This window comes from Antechinus flavipes, chromosome 1 (genome assembly GCF_016432865.1).
Source record: "Antechinus flavipes isolate AdamAnt ecotype Samford, QLD, Australia chromosome 1, AdamAnt_v2, whole genome shotgun sequence".
Taxonomy (NCBI): domain Eukaryota; kingdom Metazoa; phylum Chordata; class Mammalia; order Dasyuromorphia; family Dasyuridae; genus Antechinus; species Antechinus flavipes.
Window position 1 is genome coordinate 282,412,683 of NC_067398.1, and position 26,551 is coordinate 282,439,233.

Genomic DNA, 26,551 nt, shown 5'->3' on the forward strand with positions numbered 1-26,551 from the left:
AAGTGTTTTTATTAGGAATGGCTGTTGGATTTTATCAAATGCTTTTTCTGCATTCGATCATTTTTCTGCATTTGAGATGATCATATGGTTTTTGTTTGTTTGGTTGTTGATATAGTCAATTATGTTAATAGTTTTCCTAATATTGAACCAGCCCTGCATTCCTGGTATAAATCCTACTTGGTCATAGTGTATTATCCTGGGGATGATTTTCTGTAATCTTTTTGCTAATATTTTATTTAAGATTTTAGCATCAATATTCATTAGGGAGATTGGTCTATAATTTTCTTTCTCTGTTTTCAGCCTACCTGGTTTAGGTATCAGTACTATATCTGTGTTATAAAAGGAGTTTGGTAGGACTCCTTCAATCCCTACTTTTTCAAATAGTTTATTTAGCATTGGAGTTAATTGATCTTTAAATGTTTGATAGAATTCAGATGTAAATCCATCTGGTCCTGGGGATTTTTTCTTAGGGAGTTGATTGATAGTTTGTTCTATTTCTTTTTCTGAGATAGGAGTGTTTAGGATATTTACTTCTTCCTCTGTTAGTTTAGGCAAGCTATATTTTTGGAGGTATTCTTCTATTTCATTTAAGTTGTCGAATTTATTGCCGTAAAGTTGGGCAAAGTAACTCCTAATTATTGCTCTAATTTCCTCTTTGTTAGTGGTGAGTTCTCCCTTTTCATTTTTAAGACTAACAATTTTTAATCAGATTTACTAAGGGTTTGTCTATTTTGTTGGTTTTTTCATAGAACCAACTCTTAGTTTTATTAATTAATTCAATAGTTTTTTTACTTTCAATTTTATTGATCTCTCCTTTTATTTTTTAAATTTCAAGTTTAGTGTTTGATTGGGGGTTTTTAATTTGTTCCTTTTCTAGCATTTTTAGTTGCAAGCCCAATTCATTGACCTTCTCTTTCTCTATTTTATACAAATAGGCCTCTAGAGATATGAGATTTCCCCTTATTACCGCTTTGGCTGCATCCCATATATTTTGGTATGATGTCTCATTATTATCGTTTTCTTGGGTGAAGTTATTAATTATGTCTATAATTTGCTGTTTCACCCAATCATTCTTTAGTATGAGATTATTTAGTTTCCAATTATTTTTTGGTCTACTTTCCCGTGGCTTTTTATTGAATGTAATTTTCAATGCATCGTGGTCTGAAAAGGATGCATTCACTATTTCTGCCTTACTGCATTTGAGTTTGAGGTTTTTATGTCCTAATATATGGTCAATTTTTGTATAAGTTCCATGAACTGCTGAAAAGAAGGTGTACTCCCTTCTGTCCCCATTACATTTTCTCCAGAGATCTATCATATCTAATTTTTCTAGTATTCTATTTATCTCTTTGACTTCTTTCTTATTCATTTTGTGGTTTGATTTATCTAATTCTGAGAGTGCAAGGTTGAGATCTCCCACTATTATAGTTTTACTGTCTATTTCTTCTTGCAGCTCTCTTAATTTCTCTTTTAAGAATTTAGATGCTACACTACTTGGTGCATATATGTTTAATATAGATACTGCTTCATTATTCATTCTACCCTTTAGCAAGATATAGTGCCCTTCCTTATCTCTTTTGATTAGATCAATTTTTGCTTTAGCTTGATCTGAGATCAGGATGGCTACCCCTGCTTTTTTGACTTCACCTGAAGCATAGTAGATTTTGCTCCAACCTTTTACCTTTAACCTGCATGTATCACCCTGCTTCAGGTATGTTTCCTGTAAACAACATATTGTAGGATTCTGGCTTTTAATCCATTCTGCTAACCGCTTCCTCTTTATATAGGAGTTTACCCCGTTCACATTTATGGTTAAAATGACCAATTCTGTATTACTTGCCATCTTGTTAACCCCGGTTTATGCTTTCTCCCTTCTTACTCCCTTACCCCCCTTCCTAGTATTAAGCTTGTGAGCACCACTTGCTTCTCACAGCCCTCCCTTTTTTAGTATCCCTCCCCCCCCCTTAGAGTTCCTCCCCCTAATTTACCCCTTTCCCTCCCAGTTACCGTATTCCCTTCCACTTAGCTTATTCCTTCCCTTTTCACTTTTCTCTTCTCACTTTTCAATGAGGTGGGAGAAGTTTCACCATAGATTGAATATGTCTAAAATTTTTCTCTTAATGCCAATTCTGAAAGCAGTAAAATACTCACTATATTCATCCCTCTCCATTCTTTCTCTCAGATATAATAGGTTTTCTTTGCCTCTTCATGAAATGTAGTATCCCCACTTTCCCCTTTTTCTGGTATAATGTCCTTTCCACAACTAGTTTCTAGAACAAGGTATACATGTATTCTTTATACATCTTTATATCCGAAATATAGTTCCCAAGATTAATCTTTACCTTTTTAGATTTCTCTTGGGTTCTGTACTTGTAGATCAAATTTTTTGTTTAGTTCTGGCTTTTTCATCAAAAATAGGTGAAATTCACAGTTAAAGGTTCTGATAAAGGCCTCATTTCCAAAATATATAGAGAACTGACTCAAATTTATAAGAAATCAAGCCATTCTCCAATTGATAAATGGTCAAAGGATATGAACAGACAATTTTCAGAGGATGAGATTGAAACTATTACCACTCATATGAAAGAGTGTTCCAAATCATTATTGATCAGAGAAATGCAAATTAAGACAACTCTGAGATACCACTACACACCTGTCAGATTGGCTAAGATGACAGGAAAAAATAATGATGAATGTTGGAGGGGTTGCGGGAAAACTGGGACACTAATGCATTGTTGGTGGAGTTGTGAACGAATCCAGCCATTCTGGAGAGCAATCTGGAATTATGCCCAAAAAATTATCAAATTGTGCATACCCTTTGATCCAGCAGTGTTTCTATTGGGCTTATATCCCAAAGAAATACTAAAGAAGGGAAAGGGACCTGTATGTGCCAAAATGTTTGTAGCAGCCCTGTTTGTAGTGGCTAGAAACTGGAAAATGAATGGATGCCCATCAATTGGAGAATGGCTGGGTAAATTGTGGTATATGAATGTTATGGAATATTATTGTTCTGTAAGAAATGACCAGCAGGATGAATATAGAGAGGACTGGCGAGACTTACATGAGCTGATGCTAAGTGAAATGAGCAGAACCAGGAGATCATTATACACTTCGACAACGATATTGTATGAGGACATATTTTGATGGAAGTGGATCTCTTTGACAAAGAGACCTGAGTTTCAATTGATAAATGACGGACAAAAGCAGCTACACCCAAAGAAAGAACACTGGGAAACGACTGTAAACTATCTGCATTTTTGTTTTTCTTCCCGGATTATTTATACCTTCTGAATCCAATTCTCCCTACGCAACAAGAGAACTGTTCGGTTCTGCAAACATATATTGTATCTAGGATATACTGCAACATATCCAACATATAAAGGACTGCTTGCCATCTAGGGGAGGGGGTGAAGGGAGGGAGGGGAAAAAAAAATCGGAACAGAAACGAGTGTCAATTTAATGTAATTATTAAATAAAAAATTAAAAAAAAAAAAGGTGAAATTCGCTTACTTCGTTGAATGTCCATCTTCTTCCCTGGAAAAAGATGCTCATTCTCGCTGGATAAGTTATTGTTGGTTGCATACCAAGTTCCTTAGCCTTTCGGAATATCATATTCCAGGCCCTTCGATCCTTTAATGTGGATGCTGCCAGATCCTGGATAAGCCTTATTGTGGCTCCTTGATACTTGAATTGGGTTTTTCTAGCTGCTTGCAGTATTTTTTCCTTCGACTGAGGGTTCTGGCATTTGGCCACTATATTCCTTGGTGTTTTGATTTTAGGATCCCTTTCAGTAGGGGATCGATGAATTCTTTCAATGTCTATTTTACCCTCTGTTTCTATGACTTCTGGACAGTTCTCTTTGATAATTTCCTGGAAAATAGTGTCCAGGCTCTTTTTTTCAATCATACTTTTCTGGGAGTCCAATGATTCTCAGGTTGTCTCTCCTGGATCTGTTTTCCAGGTCTGTTGTCTTCCCCAGAAGGTATTTCACATTCTTTTCCATTGTTTGATTTTTTTGGATTTGCTTGACTGATTCTTCTTGTCTCCTCAAGTCATTCAATTCCATTTGTTCGACCCTGATTTTCAGTGAAGTATTTTCTTCACTCACTTTTTTAAGATCTTTTTCTAATTGTCCCATTGAGTTCTTTTGTTCTGTGGAATTTTTTTCCATTTCACCAATTTTGTTTTCCAGTTCACCAATCCTATTTTTCAAGGATTTGGTTTCTTTATCCACTCTCTCTCTCTTTTTTTTTTTTCTTTTTAATTTTATTTTATTTAATAATAACTTTGTATTGACAGAATCCATGCCAGGATAATTTTTACACGACATTATCCCTTGCAATCACTTATGTTTCGTTTTTTCCCCTCCCTCCTTCCCTCCTCCCCCTCCCCCCCCAGGATGGCAAGCAGTCCTATATATGTTAAATATGTTGCAGTTATCCTAGATACAATACATATTTGCAGAACCAAACAGTTCTCTTGTTGCACAGGGAGAATTGGAATCAGAAGGTAAAAATAACTCGGGAAGAAAATCAAAAATGCAAATAGTTCACATTCATTTCCCAGTATTCCTTCTTTGGGTGTAGCTGTTTCTGTCCATCATTTCTCCAATGAAACTCAGTTAAGTCTCTTTGTCAGAGAAATCCACTTCCATCAGAATACATCCTCATACAATATCGTTGTCAAAGTGTATAATGATCTCCTGGTTCTGCTCATCTCACTTAGCATCAGTCCATGTAGGTCTCTCCAAGCCTCTCTGTATTCATCCTGCTGGTCATTCCTTACAGAGCAATAATATTCCATAACATTCATATACCACAATTTACCCAGCCATTCTCCAATTGATGGGCATCCATTCATTTTCCAGTTTCTAGCCACTACAAACAGGGCTGCTACAAACATTTTGGCACATACAGGTCCCCTTCCCTTTTTTAGTATCTCTTTGGGGTATAAGCCCAATAGAAACACTGCTGGATCAAAGGGTATGCACAGTTTGATAACTTTTTGGGCATAATTCCAGATCGCTCTCCAGAATGGCTGGATTCGTTCACAACTCCACCAACACTGCATCAGTGTCCCAGTTTTCCCGCATCCCCTCCAACATTCATCATTATTTTTTCCTGTCATCTTAGCCAATCTGACAGGTGTGTAGTGGTATCTCAGAGTTGTCTTAATTTGCATTTCTCTGATCAATAATGATTTGGAACACTCTTTCATATGAGTGGTAATAGTTTCAATTTCATCCTCTGAAAATTGTCTGTTCATATCCTTTGACCATTTATCAATTGGAGAATGGCTTGATTTCTTATAAATTTGAGTCAGTTCTCTATATATTTTGGAAATGAGGCCTTTATCAGAACCTTTAACTGTGAAGATGTTTTCCCAGTTTGTTGCTTCCCTTCTAATCTTGTTTGCATTAGTTTTATTTGTACAAAGGCTTTTTAATTTGATGTAATCAAAATTTTCTATTTTGTGTTCGGTGATGGTCTCTAGTCCATCTTTGGTCTCAAATTTCTTTCTCCTCCACAAGTCTGAGAGATAAACTATCCTATGTTCCTCTAATTTATTTATAATCTCGTTCTTTATGCCTAGGTCATGGACTCATTTTGATCTTATCTTCGTATATGGTGTTAAGTGTGGGTCCATGCCTAATTTCTGCCATACTAATTTCCAATTATCCCAGCAGTTTTTATCAAATAATGAATTCTTATCCCAGAAGTTAGGGTCTTTGGGTTTGTCAAACACTAGATTGCTATAGTTGACTATTCTGTCTTGTGAACCTAACCTTTTCCACTGATCCACTAATCTATTTCTTAGCCAATACCAAATGGTGTTGGTGATTGCTGCTTTATAATATAATTTTAGATCAGGTACAGCTAGGCCACCTTCATTTGATTTTTTTTTCATTAATTCCCTTGAGATTCTCGACTTTTTATTGTTCCATATGAATTTTGTTGTTATTTTTTCTAGATCATTAAAATATTTTCTTGGAAGTCTGATTGGTATAGCACTAAATAAATAGATTAGTTTAGGGAGTATTGTCATCTTTATTATGTTCGCTCGGCCGATCCAAGAGCATTTAATATTTTTCCAATTATTTAGGTCTGACTTTATTTGTGTGGAAAGTGTTTTGTAATTTTGCTCATATAATTCCTGACTTTCCTTTGGTAGATAGATTCCCAAATATTTTATGGTATCAACAGTTATTCTGAATGGAATTTCTCTTTGTATCTCTTGCTGTTGGGTTTTGTTGGTGATGTATAAAAATGCTGATGTATAAAAATTTATATTTATAAATATAAATGGGGATTTATTTTGTAGCCAGCTACTTTGCTAAAATTATGAATTATTTCTAATAGCTTTTTAGTAGAATCTCTGGGGTTCTCTAGGTATACCATCATATCATCTGCAAAGAGTGATAGTTTGGTTTCCTCATTGCCTACTCTAATTCCTTTAATATCTTTCTCGACTCTTATTGCTGAGGCTAGTGTTTCTAATACGATATTAAATAATAAAGTGATGGTGGGCAACCTTGCTTCACTCTAGATCTTACTGGGAAAGGTTCCAGTTTTTCCCCATTGCATATGATGCTTACTGATGGTTTTAAATATATTCTCCTGACTATTTTAAGGAAAAGTCCATTTATTCCTATGCTCTCAAGTGTTTTTATTAGGAATGGATGTTGGATTTTATCAAATGCTTTTTCTGCATCTATCGAGATGATCATATGGTTTTTGTTTGGTTGGTCATTGATATAGTCAATTATGTTAATACTTTTCCTAATATTGAACCAGCCCTGCATTCCTGGTATAAATCCTACTTGGTCATAGTGTATTTTCCTGGGGATGATTTTCTGTAATCTTTTTGCTAATATTTTATTTAAGATTTTAGTATCAATATTCATTAGGGAGATTGGTCTATAATTTTCTTTCTCTGTTTTCAGCCTACCTGGTTTAGTTATCAGTACCATGTCTGTGTCATAAAAGGAGTTTGGTAGGACTCCTTCAATCCCTATTTTTTCAAATAGTTTATTTAGCATTGGAGTTAATTGTTCTTTAAATGTTTGGTAAAATTCACATGTAAATCCATCTGGTCCTGGGGATTTTTTCTTAGGGAGTTGATTGATAGTTTGTTCTATTTCTTTTTCTGAGATGGGACTGTTTAGGATATTTACTTCTTCCTCTTTTAGTATGGGCAAGCTACATTTTTTGAGGTATTTTTCTATTTCATTTAAGTTGTCGAATTTATTGGCATAAAGTTGGGCAAAGTAACTCCTAATTATTGCTCTAATTTCCTCTTCGTTAGTGGCAAGTTCTCCCTTTTCATTTTTAAGACTAACAATTTGATTTTCCTCTTTCTTTTTTTTTAATCAGATTTACTAAGGGTTTGTCTATTTTGTTGGTTTTTTCATAGAACCAACTCTTAGTTTTATTAATTAATTCAATAGTTTTTTTACTTTCAATTTTATTGATCTCTCCTTTTATTTTTAGAATTTCAAGTTTAGTGTTTGACTGGGGGTTTTTAATTTGTTCCTTTTCTAGCATTTTTAGTTGCAAGCCCAATTCATTGACCTTCTCTTTCTCTATTTTATACAAATAGGCCTCTAGAGATATGAAATTTCCCCTTATTACCGCTTTGGCTGCATCCCATACATTTTGGTATGATGTCTCATTATTATCGTTTTCTTGGGTGAAGTTATTAATTATGTCTATGATTTGCTGTTTCACCCAATCATTCTTTAGTATGAGATTATTTAGTTTCCAATTATTTTTTGGTCTACTTCCCCCTGGCTTTTTGTTGAATGTAATTTTCATTGCATCGTGGTCTGAAAAGGATGCATTTACTATTTCTGTCCTACTGCATTTGAGTTTGAGGTTTTTATGTCCTAATATATGGTCAGTTTTTGTATAGGTTCCATGAACTGCTGAAAAGAAAGTGTACTCCTTTCTGTCTCCATTACATTTTCTCCAGAGATCTATAATATCTAACTTTTCTAATATTCTGTTTACCTCTTTGACTTCTTTCTTATTTATTTTGTGGTTTGATTTATCTAATTCTGAGAGTGCAAGGTTAAGATCTCCCACTATTATAGTTTTACTGTCTATTTCTTCTTGCATCTCTCTTAATTTCTCTTTTAAGAATTTAGATGCTACAGCACTTGGTGCATATATGTTTAATATAGATAGTGCTTTATTATCCATGCTACCCTTTAGCAAGATATAGTGCCCTTCCTTATCTCTTTTAATTAGATCAATTTTTGCTTTAGCTTGATCTGAGATCAGGATGGCTATCCCTGCTTTTTTGACTTCTCCTGAAGCATAGTAGATTTTGCTCCAACCTTTTACCTTTAACCTGCATGTATCTCCCCGCTTCGGGTGTATTTCTTGTAAACAACATATTGTAGGATTCTGGCTTTTAATCCATTCTGCTAACTGCTTCCTCTTTATGGGGGAGTTTACCCCATTCACATTTATGGTTAGAATGACCAATTCTGTATTACTTGCCATCTTATTAACCGCGGTTTATGCTTTTCTCCCTTCTTTTCTCTTTCCCCCCCTTCCCAGTATTAAGCTTGTGAGCACCACTTGCTTCTCACAGCCCTCCCTTTTTAGTATCCCTCCCCTGCCTTAGAGTTCCTCCCCCTATCTTACCCCTTTCCCTCCCAGTTTCCATTTTCCCTTCCGCTTAGCTTATTCCTTCCCTTTTAACTTTTCCCTTCTCACTTTTCAATGAGGTGGGAGAAGTTTCACCATAGATTAAATATGTCTAAGATTTTTCACTTAGAGCCAATTCTGAAGGCAGTAAGATACCCACTATAATCATCCCCCTCCATTCTTTCTCTCAGAGATAATAGGTTTCCTATGCCTCTTCATGAGATGTAGTACTCCCACTTTACCCTTTTTCTGGTACAATGTCCTTTCCACATCAGTTTCTAGAACAAGGTATATATGTATTCTTTATACATCTATATAGCCGAAATATAGTTCCCAAGATTAATTTTTACCTTTTTAGATTTCTCTTGAGTTCTATATTTGTAGATCAAACTTTTTGTTAAGTTCTGGCTTTTTCATCAAAAATAGGTGAAATTCGCTTACTTCGTTGAATGTCCATCTTCTTCCCTGGAAAAAGATGCTCATTCTAGCTGGGTAAGTTATTTTTGGTTGCATACCAAGTTCCTTAGCCTTTCGGAATATCATTTTCCAGGCCCTTCGATCTTTAATGTGGATGCTGCCAGATCCTGGGTGATCCTTATTGTGGCTCCTTGATACTTGAATTGGGTTTTTCTAGCCGCTTGCAATATTTTTTCCTTCGTCTGAGGGTTGTGGCATTTGGCCACTATATTTCTTGGTGTTTTGATTTTAGGATCCCTTTCAGTGGGTGATCGATGAATTCTTTCAATGTTTATTTTTTCCTCTGTTCCTATGACTTCTGGGCAGTTCTCTTTGATAATTTCCTGGAAAATAGTGTCCAGGCTCTTTTTTTTATCATGCTTTTCTGGGAGTCCAATAATTCTCAGATTGTCTCTCCTGGATCTGTTTTCCAGGTCTGTTGTCTTCCCCAGAAGGTATTTCACATTCTTTTCCATTGTTTGATTTTTTTGGATTTGCTTGACTGATTCTTCTTGTCTCCTTGAGTCATTCAATTCCAATTGTTCAATTCTGATTTTCAGTGAAGTATTTTCTTCACTCACTCTTTAAAAATCTTTTTCTAATTGTCCCATTGAGTTCTTTTGTTTTGTGGAATTTTTTTCCATTTCACCAATTTTGTTTTTTAAGAGAGCTATTTTCTGTTTCCAGTTCACCAATCCTATTTTTCAAGGATTTTATTTCTTTATCCAGTCTCTCTTTAACTGAGTGGGATGACTTCTCCAGGCTCTTTTGCCAAGCCTCCCTCTCCTTTTCCCATTTTCTTCTAGCTCCCTTGTGAGAGCCTTTTTAATTTCCTCCATGAGATTTATCTGTGCTGAGGAACAGATAATCTCTTCCTTTGGGGATTCACCTGGAGACTGTCTGTTTTTAGTCTCCTCAGGATTTAGAGTCTGCTCTGTATCTGTATAGAAGCTGTCAAGTTTTAAAGTCCTCTTCAGTTTCTTGCTCATTCTGTCTAATAATCAAAGACAAACTAGCAAAGAAAAAAAGAAAAAACTGGAGTCTTTCTTTGGGGGAGGAGCTGGGTGGTGTTACCGAGCTTCCTCTACAGATTGCGGGGAGGAGGGGAGGGCAGCAGTGAGGCACTAGCCCGACTGTGCTGCACCTGGGCTCTGAGATCTGAGAGCTTGCTGAGACACTGTGGGGGAGGGGTGGCCTGGTCCTGAGAGTTTGATATCTCTTTCTTTGTTTTTATAACTTAGCTGTAATACTATTTCTTTCTTTTCTGCTTCTGTTCAGAAACTAGAGACGCTCATGGAGAGTCTATGACAGTGTTAGATTGAAATCAGTACACTACAGGGAGACAATCTGTTTGGCGTATATTGAGGTGAGATGATGCTTGGATTTAACCTTGTGGGAAGACAAGTCTTCTGAAGGCAAAAAGGAGAGAGTGAATTCTGGATATGAGGTAGAGTTTATATGAAATATAGAGAGAAGATGGGATTATAAGCTCATTCTCCCAGATGTAGTCATCATAGTATAAATGTCAACCTTCGCTCTTATAACATGATTAACCTATCTCCTCTTCCAGGGACATATTTCCTGATTGATACACCTTACACCATTTCTTATAACTAGTCTCTACTCAATTTAAACTCAACATCTCTCCCTTTTCTTTTGGCTGACCCAACGTGTTTTTAGCTTCTCTGCTGGACTGCTGACTTGCTGCCAGGGCAAAGTATCCAGTCCTGTAGCAAAGCTCTCCTCGCAGAAACGGCTGCGATCACACCCCACCCCCTCTCCAGTCTGCTCCCGTGCTCTCACTGCCGCTGCCCGCCGCCTGCGCCCGATCTAAAACCGTTCCCACCCTCCAGTAAAAACAGACCTTTAAAATTAAAAAAACAAAACAAACAAACAAAAAAAACCAGACCTTTCTTGGCAAATCTCAAGGATGGCTTCTCTTGGTAACTATTTGTGGGGTTTTTTTTTCAGTCAAGCATTAATTCAGAGGCTTGTAATGAAATGGATAGTGAGAGAAAGCGCGGAGCTACACAGCTTTGTGCTTCCTCTCTGCCATCTTGGCCGGAAGTCCCTATACCAGTGATTTCTTTGTGACTTAACTTTTATTTCTAGTTCATCAGCTTCCAAAATGAAGACAGGTGGTTATGCCTTAGAGGCTAGATTATCCTATATGCTTCTATAATTGCAATAGAAACTATTCAATAATAAATCATAAAAGCCCAAAAGTATAATTGTGGAATATTAGACTAGTGATGTTTTTGCTTCTCTTACTTCACTTATGAAGGCCTGTTCCTTCTGGATCAGTTCTAGGCATTTCAGCCCTAGTGCTGTGCAAAACTGGCTAGAGAAGTTGCACAATTAAATTTGACTGTAAGGAATTTGCTAGCAAAGTATGGAGTGAAAGAAGATACTTATCTTCTTGTTCCTTCATGTCCCAGCAAAGTGAAGTGGAGGTTTGAGATGATTCCTATCATTCAGGAATGCTATTTAAGGCATAATTAGGGTTGTTTAGTATTGAAATATCAAGAGAGAGACTCAAATTGCTGTACCTTATGGAATGACTTGGTAATGGTAGCACTTGGATCAGATAAATTTCAAGCTGTTTTTACGCATCAACAGAATTTTCTTAGAAAAATTAGGAATCTATTTGGGCTTCTAAAAGCAACCTTATAAAGAAACTTAAATGAAAGTAGGATGATATGAGGTACTGGGGATACCTTTCAGGGTATCTTGTCATATTTATGATGAAATTAACTAGAAATAGAAATTAACCTGATAATTTCTCAACTCTTTGCTTGATTAATAGCAGTAATTCTTTTAACTATGTGTTTAGCAAAGAATTACTTTGACCACATTTTTCAACCCTGGTAATTTATGAAGCCTTTGTTTAGTTTTTATTTGGATTTTGAAGTTAGGATGTGTATTTATTTATTTGAATTTGAATGAAGGCTTATTTCTTTGATAGTCTCATTTGTCAACTCTCTGAAAAGTGGCAAAATCATTGTGACTCCTACTTCTTTATTTATGAATGAAAATTCTTAAAACCTTTTTGTTTTGAAAATTCATGCTGAGATTTCACATGGGAATTAGAATTGCACATTGTTCAGACATTTTACAAAGTTCAGAACTATTTTAGATATTTAATAAGGGCAGATATTTTTGTTGGAAGCTTTCTATTTTTGAAGTTCACCAATTTTAAGTTCACAATTTAAGCATCAATATTGCCAGAGAATCACAGTTAAAAACAAAACAAATTCAGGTTTCAACTTTGGATGGTTTCATTCATTCTTTCTTTTTTCCACTTTGGCATTTTGATTTGGGTATGGGGGAAGCTATAAATAAGAGATGGGTTTACAGGAGTGAACCCTAAGCTAAAGCCCCATTTATTTACTTCTCTGAAATTGCTCCGTATAAGCAATTTCCTTTCATACACCTCCCTTAATAACCTTCCCGCCTTCCCTCCTCCCCCCTCCCCCCCGCCCCCTCTGCCCCAGGCAGTTGGGGTTAAGAGACTTGCCTAGGGTTGCATAGCTAGGAAATGTTAAGTGTCTAAGGTCAGATTTGAACTCAGGTCCTTCTAACTTCAAGGCTGGTGCTCTATGCACAGCACCACCTAGCTGCCCCATGTTGTTTTTTGTTGTTTTGTTTTGTTTTTTAATAAAGACATATAAAGCTTGTGGATTAAACAAAATAAATTTCTAAGTTAAAAAATATTTTGTTAAGTCCATCAAAACATTTTTCATACCAGAGTATCTTTAGAAAATCTAATATGATCAAAGAATAAATATTGGGCAGAATATAGCTACAAAACATTATTGACATATTGAGTCTGTCCTACTACCAGTAAGCTACACCTGGAAGAAAGATGAGAATGCATACATATGATGTCTGTCTCCTAGACAAACAAAGCTCCATACTGTTTGCTGCACCCACACAGTTCTCAGGGAGCAATACATAATAAAATGCAATATGTAATAAAATACTTGATTCCTACCACCAAGGATTTTATGATTTATTTTATTTTATTTTTTTTTGTTTGTTGGTTTTTTGCTTTTTTTGCTGAGGCAGTTGGGGTTAAGTGACTTGTCCAGGGTCACACAGCTAGGAAGTATTAAGTGTCTGAGGTCAGATTTGAACTTAGGTCCTTCTGACTCAGGGCCAGCATTTTATCCACTGTGTCATCTAGCTACCCCACATTTTGTGATTTTTTTTTGAAAAAGTGCTAATATTTAATTGTTACCCTGGGGATAGGGAAGGGTCAGGATTGGAAGAGAAGAACAACAGGAGTTCTTTGGAATTTAACACTTTGTAGATATTCTTTCAGTATCTAACTAGAATCACTTCTGTAGTGTACCTCAAGTGCTAACCCAGCCTGAGGATACAAGCAGCTAGTTTGTTCTTTGGATAGTTCTCATTATTGGGAGGTGTTATGGGGCAGAATTCTGTACTTAAAAATTCTTGCAAGGTGTTAACTCAGTGGAATTGATAAATATAATGGTTATCTAGTTTAGCATGGTGCTTAATAGTTCTCTAGTTCAGTACATATATTTAGTACTTAATAAAGTTCTACAAGATTCACCCTTATGATAATGTAATTATAAGAGAGCATATAAACTGGGACAAACTCAGCCAGAGTGAGAGCCAGAGAAGACTAAGGGACTGGAGGCAGGAGGTCAAGCTCTCGGAGCCAAGGAGAGACAGATTCATTCCATCGTCCACCTTTGTGGTCGCTGGAGGCTGAAGCACAAGCCCGGGAACTCAGAGACAGATTCATTCACTGCCTCTCACACTAGTGGTGGCAGGCTGTCCTCCTTCGCTTCTCAACTGAAACCAAGATTCCTGAAGGCCTCTAAGGAAGCTAGCCCGGGTCCCAGGCAAGGAAACTAGACTGTGAAGAAGGCAATAAAGGATTTGGACTTTAACACCTGACTATTTTTCTGGTGATTACTTGGCTGAAACCAAGGCTGCTCCAAGACCTCCAGAAAACCAAACAAGAATACTACAGAGAGGCTTTTCAAATCTCTATCTGCTGCTTCTGGTTTTGCCCTCATGAGAGAAGGCTGCCAGATGTCAAATTGCATAGTGTTGAACTTGGGATCAAGAAGACTTGGGTTCAAATGTGGCTTCAGACATTAGCTGAGTAACAACGATCAAGTCACTTAATCTCTACCTCAACTTCTGAAACTATAAAACAGGGATAATAATAGTACTTACTTCCAAAAGTGAGATATTTGTAAAGTGCTTTGCAAACTTTAAACTTTGGAAAGAACAGTGGCTCTGGAGATTAAGGTGGTTTGAATCTTGACTTTGGTTCTTTAGTACTTGTTTGACTTTAAGCAATTCATTTAATCTTGTTCCTCAGTTTTCTAATCTATTAAATGAAGGAATTGAACTAGCTGAGGTTTTAGGTTCTTTGCAACTTTAAGATCTATGATTATTTGGTCCGTAAAATACGCATGATTATACCAGTGTCTATCTCTCATATTTTCATGCCAGTGTCTATCTCCCTGGGCTGCCATAATGCTTAAGTGAGAGAATATGTTTTCTAGGAATCATACCTGTGATTATATTGACTGAAATACCTAGTGAAGGAGTTTCTTCTTCCAATGCAGAAGTAGCACCTGCTGCCTTAGAGAGTTACCTGGGGGTATTGAAAGGTTTAAATGGTTTGCGCATTTACCCAGAGTCTCATATATCTCAATGGTGGGCTTGAAACAAGGTCTACCTAACTTTGAGTCAGTTTTCATGCACTATTCTGTGCTTCTTCAATTAATTTTTTTTATTTTATTCTGAACTTAAGAAATAAAACAAGTATTTCCATAACATAGTAGAATAGAAAAACAAAAAAACATTGATTATACATGAAACTGCAAATTTGTTATATAAAACTTGCTATTCTTTATAAATATATATTAAGTTATCATGTAAGTTTTTTCCCTTTTCCTGTACACTTAGAGATGGCTACCATTAGACATAAATGTATGTATTTCAGATGTGTGTGTGTATGTGTATATTCAGTTCTTTCTCTGGATGTAGATAATATCTTCTCTTGAAGTTAATTTGGGTATTTATAATAGGCATTTTGACTATTACAAATATTATATTTTATTATAAATATTATATATATTTGACTTACTCAAAGTTGTTCTTAAAACAGTGTTGTTGTTACTATGTACAACATTCTTTTGGACCTATGCATTTTGTTTCCCTTTATTACCAGGGTCTAATGAGAAATTTTTTTTTTAATTAAAGCTTTTTGTTTTCAAAATGTATACATGAATAATTTTCAACATTCACCTTTATAAAATCTTGTGTACTAACTTTTTTCCCTCCTTTCCCCCCATCTCCTTCCCTAGATAGCAAGAAATCCAATATATGTTAAACACGTGCAATTTGTTCTATACATTTTTCTACAAATTTCAAGCTGCACAAGAAAAATCAGATTAAAAAGGAGAAAAAATGAGAATGAAAACAAAATACAATCAAACAGCAACAAAAAGAGTGAAAATACTATGCTGTAATCCATATTCAGTTCCCACAGTCCTCTCTCTAGATGCACTCTCTTTATCACAAGACCATTGGAAATTGTCTTAATCATTTCATTGTTGAAGAGAGCCATGTCCATCAGAATTGATCATTGTATAATCTTGCTGTTGCCATGTATAATGATCTCCTGGTTCTACTCATTTCACTTAGCATCACTTCGTGTAAGTCTAATGAAAAATTTCTGAGGAACATTTGCTGATTTTACACTGGAAGAGGAAGTTTTGTCACAAGGAATTACCTCCATTTATAAAAGTATTTGTGAGACTAGGAGAGAGGTAATATCAAACAGTAAGGAAAGATGATCTATTTAATTTTTCTAAAAGCTATTATTATGTATCTGTGAATGCATTCAATGGTCACCTTTTAAATGTACATTATATGCAAAGCATTGTAACCAACTTGGAATGAGTCATAAAAAATGCAAAACATGACTTTAGTTACCCATGACATTTAAGTTTTCCACTGTAGAAAGTGATTGGTACTTTGAAGCTTAATTGATTGAAATTAATAATTTCATTAAACATAGATGTAATGTTGGACTCTTTACAAAGTGTAAAGTCATTAGAGTTGATAGAGACAATAATTATCTAATTTAGCATGGTTCAGTATGATTGATCTGATCCTATAAGGAAATGTTATGGGCCAGAAGAATCAAGGTACTAAGCAGAACTGATAGAAAATAATACTTGTGTTCACATCTTTAGAGAGCTCATATAAGCAAAAGTATTTAAGTACTCATTAGAATCACAAGTATGGGAGATTCACCAAGTTAACTGTGTAACTTTGTGAATTCATACCTCCCTTGAAGCTCTTGAGGCCAGAGAGCATTCTGGGAGGAAACCCATAATCCCACTCTCTCGTATCCCACAATCCCTCTCTCAGAGAAGGAGCACAAATAGAGCTTCAGTGAGCCAGTCAAGGGAGTTCAGCTGAATTGGAGGCTGAAGAAAGCAGAGGCAGAAGCAAAGGACAAAGCTGCAAGAGCTCTTAGAACCAAGCAGAGAGATAGGCCTCTGAGCTAACCGGGCCCAAGGAAAGAGATAAGAAATAAAGATCTGAACTTTTATCACCTGGCTGCGTTTGAGGTGATTATTACTTTTAACTGAAACTAAGGCTGCCTCCAGAAAACCTCCTCAAGAAACCTGCTCCCAGAGAGAACCATTATATTATTATTTTAAAGAAGAAAACCACCACATTTTGAGGTGGTCATGACCTCCCTGACTTCTCAAGGATGTGAGAACCCCAAAAAGAAGGTGATCACGATCACACCTTCCCTGACTGCTCAAAAAAGGAGTGAAAACACCATAAAAATAAGGTGGTCATGCCCTCCCTGACATCTCAGGAAGGGAGGTGAAAACACCAAAGGAAATAGGAAGTCAAATGAGATTAGCAGGTTTCTGAAGGGGCTCACTTGAAACAGGTACACATAAATCCATCAATATGGGAGGCATTACACATAATTACATAAAATATATAAACACAAAGCAATATAACACAGGCTACTAGTAATGTAACAACATGAATCAACATGAAAATTTAAGTACTGCAATAGTCTCATCAACAATTTTTCATCTCAAGAAATCCAATGATTCTTGCTGGTTTTCAAGAACTGAAAGAGTCTCATCTTGTGTTAGGAAATCCAATGATTCCTGAAGATTTTGTTCTTAGGTCTTCTTCTTTGTTTTGAGGTTTTTCTCTTTTTCTGTTTCTTTCTGATGGTCAAGGCGAATATGTCTCATTGTCACCCATTTGATTCCTTCTCCATTTGTAAAAATACAAGTAAACCCTCTTCCTCAAGCAGTTAACCTATCTAATTCCCTTCTGTTTACCACTTTCTGGATCTCTCCATATCATCTGGCGATTATTTAAAGATAGTGGAGCTGTTTGCACTGGACATTACCCTGTTGTGTTAAAAGGCCTGTATTCTCCCCAACTATAATCCTGATTGCTTTTCTGTTGGTTGATGACATCAGAGTCCTGAATTTCTAAAGACTCTCTGGGTATAACCTCAGCTGCTATCATGCCCCATCTGTCTTTTGATTGATACCTTGGAGCTGGGCTCCACCTCTCATTTCTCTGGATTGATCTACATTCTGAGGCCCAGTGAAAGCCTCTGTTATATTTTGGACATGGGGTTTTGGGTTTTCTCTCACCCTGTCCTCTCACTCTATCTCCATATCTACAATGAGCTCTCAAATGTCCAACTTTTCCACACTGAAAACATCTACGAGTTTCTCTAGACGTCCCTTGCCAAGAAGGACTCTGTCTTCCCATATTCATCATAGTTTGGATATAATAAGCATTTGTGCCCACTATGACACAGTGTCTTATAATCTCCTCTAAAGGAGCATCTTTGTCTAGTCCCCATATAATTCTTTTGCAAACCTCATTGGCATTTTCCTTAGCCAGATGTCGGGTCATTATTTCTGTGGCAGTATTATCTCCAATGGTTCTTATTACAGCTGTTTGCAAATGTCCCACAAAATCAGCAAAAAGTTCATTGGAACCTTGCTCTATTTTTGTAAAAGCTTTACTTCCATCTTGCTGTCCAGGGAGAGAACTCCAAGCTTTTATTGCAGCCTTAGAAATTTGCTCATACACTGTTATGGGATAATAAATCTGTTCTGAATTCTCCACATACTGACCTTCACCAGCTAGTTGGTCAAAAGCTATTTGTACATTAGCTCCTGTTTGCCTATTTCATTGGGCTTGCATCCTACATAATTCATGAAACTCTGAAAGCCACAACAAATTTTGTTCCGGTTCTAAACATATCTTTGCTATGGATTTCCAGTCATTTGGGGTTAAGATTTCATAAGACAAATTATCTAGTAACAGCTTAACATAAGAGGAGGTAGCCCCATAAAGAGTGCAACCCTTTTTCAAATCTTTAATTTTTTCCAAATTAAAAGGAGTATATTTTCTCTCTTTTTGACCTGAAGAGTCAAGCTTCTTAATCACAGGATATTCATTTATAAAATCAGATATATCTTCTCTTTCATTTTTTGCTTTAATTAATGCCTCTTCTAATCTTGTCATATTCTGCTTCACACTCCCCCTTCTTCCTTCACCCATGAAGGTTTAATCGAGGGGGGAGAGTCATGAAATGTGGAAGGATCTAATTTCTCCTGTTGTGAATTCTTATCTGATTGTTCATCCTTTTCACCTAGTTTAGTTGGCACCTCTCCCTGCTGCTGTTTCTTTTTTTTCCCTTATTTTAATACTTATAAAATTTCCTAAAGCCAGTTGTATTAAATTATATGTATTAAGTATGTCTTTGGAAATTGAAGTCCATTTTTATTGTAGAATTGACAAAGAGCCTCTCCTACTAATTTCCATTCATCTAGATCCAATTCCTTTTCCATAGAGAAACAAGGCCATATGTGCATTTCAATTTATAAAAGTTCACTGATCTGCTGCAAAATTATAATCAAACCTTGGCTTTCCATAAAAACAAAATCAGAAGGCTGTTTTCTAAACATCTATCCCATCTTAGCTGAAATTCTACTTTTAACTCTTTTAACAAAATTTCTTTGTTGTACTCACTTCTGGGTTGCAGAGACTTTTCCACTGGATCAGGATCAGAGGCTTTTCCACAGAGATCAGGATCGGAGCTTTTCCACTGGAGTCAGGATTTTGCCAGCCCTACATTCAGGTGCCAAAATGTGGTGTTTTTTTTTCCTTTAAAATAATAATATAATGGTTCTCTCTGGGAGCAGGTTTCTTGGGGAGGTTTTCTGGAGGCAGCCTTAGTTTCAGTTAAAAGTAATAATCACCTCAAACGCAGCCAGGTGATAAAAGTTCAGATCTTTATTTCTTATCTCTTTCTTTGGGCCTGGTTAGCTCAGAGGCCTATCTCTCTGCTTGGTTCCAAGAGCTCTTGCAGCTTTGTCCTTTGCTTCTGCTTCTGCTTTCTTCAGCCTCCAATTATGTAACCTCTATTTCCATAAAAGGGAATGATTTTTATATGAATCAATTAAAACTTTCAGTCTTCCAGATTATGGATCATATTTCCTAATATCTGGCAACATATTAAACCACTAATGGAAAAATAAAGGATTAAAAAGTTTTCAGTTTCACTCACTAATATTATAAAATATGATATTATAATATTTTATATAAACATTTATTTAATATAAACTTTATAATATTAATTATATTATTATATATTAGCATAATATATAATTTAATATAAATATTTATATAATATAAAATATTATAAAAACCCCTTTCAGAGAGGTTACATGAGCATGATTATTTTCTTTATTTATTTTTTTATTTATTTTTTATTTTTTATTTAATGATTACTTTATATTGACAACATTATTCCTTGCACTCATTTCTTTTTCGATTTTTTTTTCCCCCTCCCTCCCTCCACCCCCTCCCCTAGATGGCAAGCAGTCCTTTATATGTTGGATATGTGAGCATGATTATTTTCACATCAAGAAAAAAGAAAATGTAGAGGGGGGAGATTTGTGAGTATGTACCTTAAAAATTATATAATGAGTGAATTTTAAAGAATGAATTGACAGAGATTTGGAGACCTCCAATATCTGACCATGTTACTCCCTTGCTCAGAAAACTCTTTACTTAATGTAGAATCATATAATCTCTTCTCTTTGCCATTTAAAACTTTTTATGATTGGCTCCACCCCACTTTTCTAGGCTTATCACATATTACTCCCCTGAATGCACTCAATGGCTAACCAAATGCCTTGCTTTTCCTTGAATTCTGTGTGCCATCTTTCCATCTTTATGCATTTACACAGTCTTTCTCATGTCTGGAATACTCTCTCATCAATTTCCCCTTCTAAGAATCTCTGGCTTCCTTCTAATTTCAGCTCAGATGTCATCTTACATGAGGACTTTTCTGGTTCCACAGCTGTTCGTGCCTATTCCTTGGCATTACCTTGTGTTTGTTTTTTTTTTTTCCCCTGAGTACTATGTACTATAATACATATTCATATTTCCTCTGGTTGACCATAAGCTCCATGAGGGCAGGATGTATCTTTTTTGTCTTTGTTTCACCACTGCCTGGCACACAGCCTTGTACACAGTAGGTACATTCAACAAATGTTACTTGATATATTGATAGATTGTGGGCAAGCCTCTTCATTTCTCTGGGCCTCAATTATTGCATCTGTAAAATGAGAAGGTTGGGCTCAGTGATATTGGAGAATTCCTCCATCTCTAAATATGTGATCCTGTGTGATCCTTCCAATTCTCTCTGTCCAATCCAGTGATCCTACTTTACAGGTAATAAAATAGAGGCCCAATGAATGGTAGTAACCAAGATCAGACTACTTAGTGGCAAAGTAAGACATTTGTGTAGCTTCTAACCTTGTACTCTGTCCTCAAATAAGTGACAACGACAACCAATATCCCCATATGTTCAAACCAAGCACTAATCAGAAAATTGAAATAGATAATCTGTGGCAGACTCAGAATATCCTTTATTTGGACAACTCTTCTGAAACTGGAGTTAATTATCTCCCTGGATTAATACTGAAAAACATATTTTTCCTGATAGATTATTATAATGATCCTGTATTCTCTCCCCACTTCCAGCTTTCTTTTATATGTTGTCTTCCCTCTTTAGATTGTGCTTTGAAATCAGGGAGTCTTTGTTTTTATTTGTATTTATATCCACAGTTTAGCACAATGCCTGGAACACATTAGGTCCTTAATCATTATTTATTGACTGACTGATGTTATATTTTTGAGTTGTTTGTTTGTTTTTAAATTTTAAAAAAAGGTTAAATTCTGGAAATTCTAAATATCTCTTGAGCTAGATAACCTCTGAAATCTGTTCTAAAGCATGATCCTAATAATCTTCTGGGAAGCTGGGGGTAGGAAGAAAATATTCTATTGATATATCAGAAATGTTATGAGATTTCTGATATAACTTATCAATATATTGAGTTAAGATTAATCCTGAGAGACCAGAGTTCATATTTTTCCCTTTAGACAAAGCAATTAAAATAGTTTTTTAAATGAGATTATAAAATTGATGATTATGAATTTAATCCTACATATAACCTAAAGTTAGTTTGAACCTCTTCTAACAGAGAAATAAAGAGTGCCAAGAGGCATTAGATGGACAGAAGAGTAACTTTTTTCTCTTTTTTTTAGCATTGAAATGCTATCAGTAGTCTCTATGGGCCATTTTTTCAGAGGAAGAAAGGGAGGGAAGGGAGCAAGGAGAAAGCCACATGCTATGTTGGTAATATAGATCTTTCACTGAAGTCTTTGCTTTTCAGATTTTCTGCTAAGAATGACCCCCTCAGTTTGTCTTGTAACTGCAACTGTGTTGAATTCCTTTAAATTGAATGATATATGTTTGCTTCAGAGACAGAGATGATTTCAGGGTGTTGCACCATTCCAGGATCAGTGGGAAAGAAGAAAGTATCATGAGAATGAATAAGCAGCCATGAGAACAAACTGAAAGAAGTCTATTTGGAAAGCTCCAGAAATGGCAAATAAATCGTCATCCTCTTTTTGGAATAAAGAACTGTATGTCCATTCTTGTAACCCATATTCTTCCAATTAGGAGCCTCTCATTTCAACAATGATGATTTTCATTATCTTTCTTTGCTTTTGGTATGTCTCTAGGTAGGGAGTTGACAAGTTATCTCACATAGACTCATATAATGTTAAGAAGTAGAAAGAACATTAGATACCATTAAAGACCTCCTTGGATGTCCTTTGAAAATAGGAGCAGTCAAATATTTTTATCTGTATCTGAAGCAGGAGGTTAATCAATGCCTATTGATCTGTTGATTTACAGATGAAAGGCCAAGACTAGTAAAGTTATTTGCTGAAAGTCACAGAACTAATAAGTGGCTTCTTTTTGTCTCCAAATTCAGCATATGCTTTCTACACAGAGATAAGAATTAAAACAAGAATTAGTGCCAACTCTCAAATTAGGTCATATTTTAGATCCATGTCTACCAACAAGCTTATCATATCATTATGACTATTATTATTTTTATTATCAAGAATTGTCAACATACCTACATATGAAGATTACATAAGGAGAGTACTTTTGTGGGCACTTAGTAAACACTTATTGATGGAGGATTTTTTTCTAAAATTTTACCAGAAAATCACTAGTATTAGCTAATCCTATTCTAGTTTATATTAAGTATAATAAACATGCTGGTAAGTGATATGGGGTTCCTACTGCAAAAATTATACAACTTTAAATACACAATGGTTTTCTCTTCCATTAAAAACTGCATTCTAGTATATTGTAAGAAGTTGATATATTGATTCCAAGATAAATTTGTTTACTTGATTTACTTCTGATGGCAGCAGAAAAAGAAAATCAATAAATAAAATTTCCTTCAATAAGATTTTCCTTATTTTCTTTTTTAATTTATAAAAAATAAGCATTTCTATAATATAGTATAATAAAAAAAGATGATTGTATATAAAACTGTAAAACTATTATGTACAACTTGCTGTTCCTTTCACCAATGAGTTCACTATTCCAGCATATCTTGTCAGTATTCTTGATATGTTCAGATCTTTGTTTGTCTTCTTTACAGACATTAGTAGATTAGAAGAATCTCTTGAACACTTAAAAGGTTTATATATAATTAGCCAGTCTTAAAAAATTCACTCTCTTACTCTGTTTTTTTAAAGGCAATCAGATTAAGTAACTTGACCAGTGTCAGGCCAAATTTGAAAAGTCCTCAAGCCATTTAGCTGCCCCAAAAGACCCACTCAAGTTCTTGAGAACAGAAATTTGTCTTTTACTATCTTTAGTTCTCACATGTGAATAGCTTTTTTTTCCCCCTAAGGCAATTGGAGTTAAGTGACTTGCCCAGTATCACACAGCTAGGATTTCAATTCAGGTCCTCCTGACTTTAGAGCTGGTGCCATATCCACTGCACCACTTAGCTGCCCCATAAATAGCTTTTAGACTCCAATTTTAACTGGGCATGTAGTCAACATCCAAAAATATGCTTATGATGAGACTGTGAGAATTGAAGATTACCAAGGTAGAATTGGTAACACAAGTAACACTAGCGGCACATAAATGCCATGTGTATTGTCAGGGAGTCAGAAGATGGAATAGCAAAGAAGTGTGAGAGCAGGCTTGATAAGAGAAGTAGGAGAAGACTATGACTGCGCTGTATGGCTTAGTGGTAAAGCATTTTGCTCAGATGAGTTGCACTAACTTTTTTTTCTTACCCACTTCAGAGTAAAGTAATCATTTGTGGAAGGTACTTTGCAAGCTAAAATGCTTTGCAAATGTGAACTATTAATATAATTATGAAAATTGCAGCTTACTTGTATTTGAGAATGAATTAACAATTCATTGTATACCTCATTGAAATCTTCTACTTGGCTTCTGGGGAGTAATTCTTCATTGGCAATATATTGCAATATATTCATACCCACCATGTTTCTATGGGTGAGTTATCATTTCAATTCTTGGAGGCTGCAGTATTTCGCCATTTCCTGTCATAGAGCATCACTGAGGCAGCTAAGTGGCATAAATGGATACAGTGCCAGGTCTAGAGTGAAGAATCTCACCTTCCTGAGTTCAAATCTGTCCTTACACATTATGTGACGCTGAGTAAGTCACTTAATCCTGTTTGCCTCAATTTACTCATCTGTAATATGAGCTGGAGAAGGCAATGGTAAACCACTCTAGTATCTGCCAAGAAAATCTAAATGGTATTAACGGGAGTCAGACATAATTAAAAACAACTAAACAACAAGCATCATTGAAAGATTGTTGGTGTTTAAAAAAAAGTGAATCCTTGTTTTAGAAAGAAGCTATTCTCTGAAACCTAGCTGTAGTGTGGGGAGTGCTCTTGGAGTCTACAGGGTTAGTGATGGAACAAAAACTATCATGTTGGGAAGGCTTTATAGATACTTCTGTTGACAAACTTTGCTTTCTGATGCCCCTTTCCCTGCAGTCTTTTTATCTTTTGAGATGCCTCCATTTTCTTGCCTTTTCTTCAGAGAATGGATGAGTTGTTCCCTGAACCTTCATCTTGAGGAAATACCCAAGTCAGCCAACTTATGCTTTCATTCTTCTCCCTATTTTGCTCTTAATTCTCTCCCATAATTCCTTCTTTCCCCACCCCATGTCCTTTCCAGCCGTTTTTATATGATATTTTCTCTTCTCATATTAAAAATATAAGCTCCTTGAGGGTGGATACTATTGGTTTTTTAATAGTTATATTCCTAGTGTTCAGCACATGGTTGGCATATACTATGGTAGACTTGTTGGGCTTTTTGTTTTGTTTTTTTGTATTTTTACTGAAAAACAGACTGGCCTCATGTGGATGCTACGTTGTCAGTAAACTGACCAGTAGGTGATATGTGTTACATCCTTTGGCCCTGGCAACCATGCCCTTCCTCTCATCATCTATCTGTCCAAATCTTCCTCCTACTCACCTACCTGCTCAATATAGTTAGATCAGTATTCCAAAACAAAACAAAACTTTACTATTGCTTCCCTTAATAGCATTATCTTGATGTCCTTTCCTCCCACCCTTAATTCTCACTGGAAATCTTTTCTCTTTGGATAATTAGGGAGAAGAACTCTTCTTAGACAAATCTTACCAGATTACAATTCAATTTCACCTTCTAGTTCATCTTTCAACAACCTGTGTCATCTCTCTTTTTCTGAGCCATGTATAATAATCGCTTACTTTATTATCTTGTATTCTTGAGTATTACTTCACATGTTAATTATGCTTCTCCATCTAGACTATAAATTCCTCAAGGCCCAAGTCCATGTTTTCTATACTTTCCCTATGTAATACAGTGTTCATTTGCTACTATGCTTCTGTAAAGTATAATCAAAAGTATGAACTCTGGTGATACCTAATTAATATTTTATACTGATGAGTTAGACATTTAAGAATAATTAAAGAGGAGCAGCTATATGGTGCAGTGGATAGAGCACCAGCCCTGAAGTCAGGTGGACCTGAGTTCAAATGTGACCTCAGATACTTAACACTTCCTAGTTGTGTGACCCTGGACAACTCACTTAACCCCAATTGTTAAGACACATTGGCTTCAACTAAACACAAGTTTAATAAGTACCTACGTGTGGAGACACTATGTTAGACATTGGGGAGATATATATGTATATATATTTATAAAATTTTCATAAACTAGTTCAAACTCTCATGTATCATTCATTCTATTTAACTGGTATAGGGGAGATGAATAGAACAGATATACAAATAAATATACAAAGTATATTTTAAAATCTCAATTCTAAAAGAACTATGTTATGAAACATGCTACCTATCTATTGACAAAAGTGAATTCGAGGTACAACTCCAAAATTTTTGGACATGGCCAATTCAAGAAGTTAGTTGTATTGCTTGACAATGCATATTTCTTGCAAGGGTTTTGTTTTATTTTTTTCAGTGGAGAGAATGTAAAGGAAAGAAATTTTTATGAATTGAATAAAAAAATAGAATTTAAAAGAGAGAAATGCTGTATGATTCTGGGTAAGACACTTAATAACTTAATTTCAATTTCTTAATCTGTAAAATGAGAGAAACTACTCATACTTCAAAGGGTTTTTGTGAGAATCAAGTAATTCTTTTGAAATTTGTGAAGTATTTCTTAAACCTTATAGATCTAAAAAAAAATGAGTTAACTTTATTTTAGCACTTTTGAGCTCATATCCATAAATAAATAAAGCAGCAAGATCCTGCTGAGTGTAGTAATGGCAGAACCAAACAGAGTTTAGTTGTGAATTTCAGAGTGTGTTAACTTGATCAATTAGTCATTCCCTAACTTCATATACTTATAATAAATGTTATAATAATTAATGTGTTTTCCTGAGGCATTATTGAAACAAAAAATGAAATACATTTAAAGAAAAAGGCACCAAAAGAGAACAATCCAGCTGG

At 35.5% G+C, this 26,551-nt stretch overlaps 1 protein-coding gene across 3 annotated transcripts in view; it reads left to right on the forward strand.

The window, feature by feature from the left end:
• PIP5K1B (phosphatidylinositol-4-phosphate 5-kinase type 1 beta) overlaps positions 1-26,551 on the forward strand; it is a 386,138-nt gene that overhangs the window by 85,342 nt on the left and 274,245 nt on the right. Inside the window, exons 1-2 of one of the 3 annotated variants that reach the window (XM_051961847.1) lie at positions 19,219-19,311; positions 20,047-20,131. The exons of the other annotated variants lie outside the window; for them this stretch is intronic. The gene's annotated coding sequence lies outside the window, so the exon portion shown is untranslated. Of the gene's footprint in view, positions 1-19,218; positions 19,312-20,046; positions 20,132-26,551 lie in introns of those variants that run through there. 3 annotated transcript variants of the gene reach the window in all.